Raw genomic sequence first — 7,139 nt, 5'->3', positions numbered from 1 at the left:
GTTAGTGCCATGACTGACAAGCAAAGCACAGTAAATGTGTACTTAAATCCACTCTCTGTAGTGAACAATTGAGTGGGTTAATAAAAGGAAAACAAAATAAAGTTAAGATGGGAAAGCTATTAAATGGAATTCACTCCAACTGTATCCGATCAAAATAGAAGGTCTACAATGAGCTACCCAAATTAAGCATGATCGATATATAAAGAAATGGTGGTAAGCAGTCACAAAACCTTATGATAGACACATGCCTGCATACAATATGCATACAATATGCATACAATACGCATATATGCACGTGCACTTATTTTTACAAGGAACACAGAATGTAAATGTAATCAATAATGAACGTTACCCCAAGAAGCAGAAGAAAACTCCATTAAGTAGTTTTTAAGTACAGCATAATAAAACTGTGAAGCAATAACTCCATAAATCAAGACCTTAAAATTATAAGACAGCAGAATATTAAAAAAAGGAAATTGTTTGCCAAGAAAAAGAGTTAATAATTTAAATTAAAATCCATAATATAAATTAAGAGCGATAAAGAGAAGACTATACAAATTTAAAAGGAACTTGAATCAACATAATAATAAATTATTTTGAATTCGTTTGACAGGTCTCCAAAGGGTTGTTAACAGCTAGTGGGTAATTTCTGCCTGAAACTTGCAGACATTTAGAACTTCACATATTTCACTGCTGCACATAATTCCTCCATGAGAATACGCAGACTACCTATTGGCATTTAACCCCTTTCTCCTTTCATATTATCTTGTTGTCTTGTTGTCTTATAAGAGGCTTATGTGAAACATTCAAGATGAACATTCTATACAATGTAAGTTAGTCGTTTTCCTTGGTTATTCAATGTAATTTTCATTTAAATATATTTTCTTTTAATTTGATTCTTCAAATTCACCTGGTATAAATCATAAGATATATTATAGAATTATCTAAAAGCCTCCTGTTAATTTAAATTATTTTTACAACTAGGCACTTTAAGAATGACTTACATGGTTTTTACATAGTTTCAACCATTGCAAAATCAGAATGTAAATCAGTATTGTACATTTAAAATAAATTAAAATTTTTAAATAAAACTTCAACACACCAAGGCATTCCAAGTCCACGGTAACCAGAGTAATAATGTCCTTGAACATGATGTTAATTTAACATGGTGTCCAAGTGGCCAAGGCCTGGATCACCATCTCCACACCGGTTCCCTACCTCCCCCCGCCAGCCTTCCAGATCCTCTGACAGGAGCAGTTCATGAACACCCCAGTCCTGTTTTCTTTAAGATGGGAGGAGACAGTGAGGCAGATGTGCCACATCATTCTATTTGGAAAAAGCACTAGCGTCCCAATATCAATAAGAAATTGCCTAGGACTAAGAAGTCACATGATTTTTAAGTATGTCCTGTCCTTCATTCATCAAAACATATTTAACAATTGACTTGAATTGAAGCAATAGTTTTGAAATTTTCTTAACAAATCTGCTAGAAGACAGCACAAGAATTTTTTTCTTATTTTGTTACCACAATATCCCCAAAACTTAAAACAGGGTCATGAATAAGCCGGCACTCAATATGTATTTTTCAAATACTACATTTCTGTTGTATGCATGTAAGACATTTGTTTATCTTCAACAAGTGTAAGAAAGACATAAAATCATTGGTGATTATTTCTGGTGGTAGGTATAAAGAAAAATTTAATTTTCTTTAGGTAAGCAGATGGGGACCTTCGCATCAATTTTAATAATCCACAATGTACATTTTTCATGACAATTTAATTTTAACTTTGAATTCCATTCCACATGCTAACTGGAAAATGATCTCTTCAATTCCAGGAAAACTCAGCAAATTATTTGTTTCAAAATTCATTTCAATATTGAAATTCTTTCAATTGAAGATTAAAAAAAAAAAACAAAAACCCTGTGAGTCCCTGCTCACATTCATCAGCTCATTGGCTGCAATGCCTGGACCCTGGACACTGTGGTTCTGCCTTCAGTTTCCCTCACCCACCTGGAACCCTAAGCCATTGCTACCATGTATCTCACATGTTCATAGTTACTCTACTTTCTGAACCAGGATGAGATGTGCAGCTTCTAGAAAATACCCATTGTAGCCTGCTGGTTATACCTGCAAAGATAGGCCCAAGACTAAGCACTCTTGTATTCTGCCAAAAGAATCTAACATTTCTGTATCCATTCACCCCATAAAGTTCTGTTCTGAGTGAGTTGCTTTTCAGAAACTTCCATCTGTAATGAAGTCTATTGCTGCTTTTTCCAATTCTCTATCCTTTGCCAGTCATTTAACTTTTTCTTATTGAGAGCTGTGCATCAGTCCTTCATAGCTGCATATTAGTCCCAAAGCTAGCGTGTTTGGTGCTAGTCTCTGAAGCGTGAGGCAAGCTGCCCAGGGGCTCACTTGAAATAATCCACATCCAAACTTCTACTCTTATTTATCTTTTATCTTTTTTATAATTGCATTTTTGTTTGAAAATCTCAATGTAAATAATATATTACTACAGAATATGCACATAATTTATAAACAAAGGTATCCCTACCTTAGCTCCAAAATAATAATGTTAGGCAGTCCAAAATATTACACTTGTGCTTTTGGGTACAGCATTTACATATCAAACCCTGTAGGGGAAATTCAAAGAGGAGTTTTCCAAAGTCAAAACGTTCTGTCCAGCAAGAGAAAGCTTTTTTCTTTAAGATCACTCTCTTCCCTGTGAATTTTAATAGCTTCTTTTACAATTCAAAGGCTATCATTTCATTTATTATTATGTCTGTGTTTTACCAAACTTTGAATAACGGTCTCTACATAAACTGTTGTTGTCATTTTAGTTCAGAAAATAATTATTTCAGCAGCTTTTGTCAATAATATACTTCCTAACTTATTTTGGGGTGAGGTTGCTTTTCCTCTGTAATTTTGAAAATTTTCAATGAGCCCTGGCTGCTGTGGCTCAGGGGATTGAGTGTCAGCCCATGAACCCAAAGATCGCCTGTTCGATTCCCAGTCAGGGCACATGCCCAGGTTGCTGGCCAGCTCCTCAGTAGGGGGCATGCAAGAGGCAACCACACATTGATGCTCCCTTCCTCTTTTTCTCCCTCCCTTCCCCTTTAAAAGTAAATAAATAAAATCTTTTTCTAAAAATTTCAGTGATAGAGAAGAGTTGGAAGAATAGTAAAATGATAACATTTACCTAGATTTACCTAATTATTAGAATTGCCAAATTTATGTTGTCTCTCTCTCATTCACAATTCTGAAACTTTAAAAATGTATTGCAGACCCTTTCATTTCACAAACAATATTTCAAGATGTGTCTAAAAAAAGAAGAACATCCTTTTACATAACCAAAATACAGTCATCGGGTGCAAGTAACTTAACATTGATACATTATCAAAACTTCCTCAGTTTTCTCAGGAATGTCCTTGATCATGACCTCATCTCATCCCAAGATTCAACTGCCACCTACTTCACACATTCTGCAGTTAGTTTCCACTCGTTCAATCTGACGATGAACACAGATTTGTATCAAAATGACTACTTCCAAAACAGTACCAAGAGCAAAGCAACTAAGAAAAATTCCCTATTACTTTGAAATTGTTTTCATGTTTAGACTATCTCCCACTGTGAACAATCAGAATACTGTGTTTAAAAGGTTCCAGGATGATACCTTGCCTTCTTTATTCAAATCTTTCTGAGTATATCTAAGTGCCATAATGCTCTCCTCAGCTTGATCACCCTTACTTAGTGCTTAACTTTAGAAAAATTGTAATTATAAATTCTTTCTCTTCCCCTTTGAGATGTAAACCTTCCACATCTCAAGACTGTCTTTCTCAGGGGCCCTTTGACATGTAATCATCAAGGAGATAGGGCTCCTACTTCCTTCTCTTCGGGCAGGTAAGGGCTCAACTTTCCAAGTTGCAAAGCTACCTCCTGTCAGGAAGATACAAGAGAGAAGAATTCGTTTTTCCTTTGGGAAGGCCGGTTAGTCAACACAGATGGCTATGAACCTAGCTGCATTTAACGCCTATCCTTCCGAATTCTGAATTTTTTCCTGAAATGAGAGTTACAACCCCGGCTTTATTATTATTCCCAGCTTCATTTTATTTTTTTTCCATTTCCTTAGTCTTTTTACCTTTTTAATTCTGTTCATTTTAGGGTTGTGTCATATATATCCTATTGGAGGTTGAATTTTGCAGGTTAATTTGAAATTTCTGTTTTTTAGTTCTTGAGTGAAACCCATCAGCATTTATTATATAGCTGATGTGACTGTTCTCACTCTATTGAGATATTTTTGTTCATGTGATTTTTTTCTCTATGCTGACTTGAATTTACTTATTTATTCTGCTTTCTACTGAGTCTTTCAGGATGTTCATATTTTGATCCAGAGATTTCTGTATATATACTAATATAATTACAATGGCTTCGGTTCTTTTTTCCTTATTTTGACATCTAATATTGTTTTGGTTTCATGTGATTTATTAACTCCCACTTAGTAACATTGCGACTGAATAATTTTATGTTAATTTTTCTTTTCATTTACTCTGCTTAGCAGTTTTTACATTGTAAGATTTCTGTGTTGTTATATATATTTTCTTTTCATGAGTGAAATGAATCCACATTTAATATGAGATTTACAATTATATACTCATATAGTCAATTCCCTCCATCAATTCTTTCTGAAATTATCCACTTTAATAATTGATTGGATAAACAAATCTCCTAATGAATTATTTCATATTTTTCCTAAATCCATATTTCCTGATTTTTGCATGTTGAAAAGTTTTCTAGCCTTGAATTTTTAAATACAGCTTGGCTGGGTGTAAAATCTCTCTCCACATTTTGTTTCATTCATTTTGTTAAAAATGCTGAAGTCTCTGATTTTTACATTTAAGTTCAGTGTCACCCAGATTTTCATTCTGTTGTAGCTGAATTGGTTGGTCTCTTTGCCTGAGTCCTGGAGTATTTTCATTTATTGTTAACGATTTTCAAAGCTCTAGGTCAATTTTTCCAGGTACACGGGGACACTTTTAAAAAATAAAGTCAGGTGTTCTTTTATTTCCAGAAATAATTGGATTATAGTATTAAACATTTTTATGTAGCATTATTTTTTCTTCAAAGTTTTTTTTTAAATATAACAGATTTTTGCCCTGTCTTCTACAGGTAGCACTTCTTTTCTGATCCACTTTAACTCTTTAAAGATTTTTGTTTCCTTTGTTATTATTTCAGAGCTTTTATGTCTTTCTGGTGAAATCTAATTTTCCTTTAGTAATTTTGTATTTTGTCCAAAATGATATTTTCTCCACTTTTTTATTCCACTATTAAAATAAATTTTTAATTATTTTGTCTGTTTATTGTATATATTGTATTTATTTATTTTTTTGTTCATTTGTTTTTTAGTTTTTTAACTTTTGAATAGAGAATTTTATCATGACTTCTTTATGCTCAGTGTTTGTGGAGGTTTTGTAATTAGTTCAGTCTTAATTCTCATACACTGTTGTCTTACTGCATATACCTTCTGCTATTTTCTACTGGCTTTGTAACACCTTGTTTTCCTAGGTCAGATCAAATGCTTCTGTGTAGATGAGGTGAAGGTTGGAGAAATTTCTTGCAAGCTAGATGTCCACTGATGAAGCCTTTGAGCTGTGGTTTTAGAAGGTTTTATGTGACATAGTATGTTCCACACATCATTTTGTTTAACTGTACAAGATGCAAAGCAGAAAAAGAGCACACACCCAAGTAGCAGCTTCATCAGAAGCTTGTGAAAAATATCAGCTGTAAGTTCAGACTGCATCCCTCACACAAGCACACAAAACAGTCCTTGGTCACAAGTGGTTTAGCCTTGTGACACAGCTACCAAGCTATCCACTAAGTCTCACAGTATTTCTTATATCTAGTTACAATGTCCTCGGTACCACATGAACCAGTTAACATAATTCAGCCACCTTACCTAAGTACATTCAGCAGGCAGGACTGCAAAAAGACAAAACCTAGAGTCACATATGTGCTCTGCCATAAATCTGGTGCCGGATTTACATAGTCAGCATTTTCCTAGAAACCTACAACTCTATAATCTAATTACAATAATAGAGGTTTAGCATGCTAAAATTAATTTCTGAGAATGCAAAACTATTGATTATTATTTCAAAATATTATCCAGCAGTCATTATGTTCCTCTGTTTTACTGCAACATTTAAAAATGAATGTGCATCTCATCTATAATTAAAATTAACTTTAATAAAAGTAAACTTATTCTCAATGTGGATGGCTATAAATCTATCACATTGTGATATTATTCGATAAGTAATATCATTTCTTGATATCTTCTACAATCTTTATGACTCTGATTAGATTATTTTACATCTTGCACCAGAATTTTAACTATATTACTTCTCAATATTTGCCTATGGTCAGAGAAGGCAGAGTATAAACATTTAACACAGTCCATTTACATGTAGAAAAGCCAATTTCTATGACACTGAACTCTGTGCAGACAAAGATTTTTGCATCTCTCAGATTTACTGTTGAAGCCTGATTCTCCAAGGCAGGTGACTGATGCATAGGCTTTGCTCACTGAATATTTTTTCATGTTAAATAAACATTTTAATATAATCACAGGGTATACAGTCAAAATGGATTTTTTAATCTCTTGGAAAGAGTCTGGATCTTGCCTACATCAATATACAGTCTCTGAGTTGGCTTAATAACTATGTTAGCTTTAAGGTATCCTTAGATGGTAACCCAAAGAAAATCTAACAACACAGAGCTGCATTGAAAAGAAACTGAGGGGAAGTTCAAATAGCTTACCTAGCGAATACTCCTGTAATTAATATCTGACCATTGAACTTAGACAATCTCCCTACCACCAATTAATAGTATAGTGCTAAAAACAACAAATTAATAGAAGAGTGAGTAATGACATGAATTGATGCAGGGACTTGTGCCTATAAATAGTATTTCTATGACCTAAGGGTTACACAATACATAAAGAGGCACGACACAGGTTACAGAAGACCTGACTGAAGCATTGGAGGAAAAATCTAAAAGGCCCCCTAACGTAACATTCCTGAGGGTCTGGCAGAATAGGAATCAAAATCCTTCCAACTGAAAAGTATACAAAAAGCTAAAATGAAAT

This window comes from Desmodus rotundus, chromosome 1 (assembly GCF_022682495.2).
Source record: "Desmodus rotundus isolate HL8 chromosome 1, HLdesRot8A.1, whole genome shotgun sequence".
NCBI classification, from domain to species: Eukaryota; Metazoa; Chordata; class Mammalia; order Chiroptera; family Phyllostomidae; genus Desmodus; species Desmodus rotundus.
The sequence above is the reverse complement of the archived record's forward strand: the minus strand, read 5'-3'. Positions refer to the sequence as shown.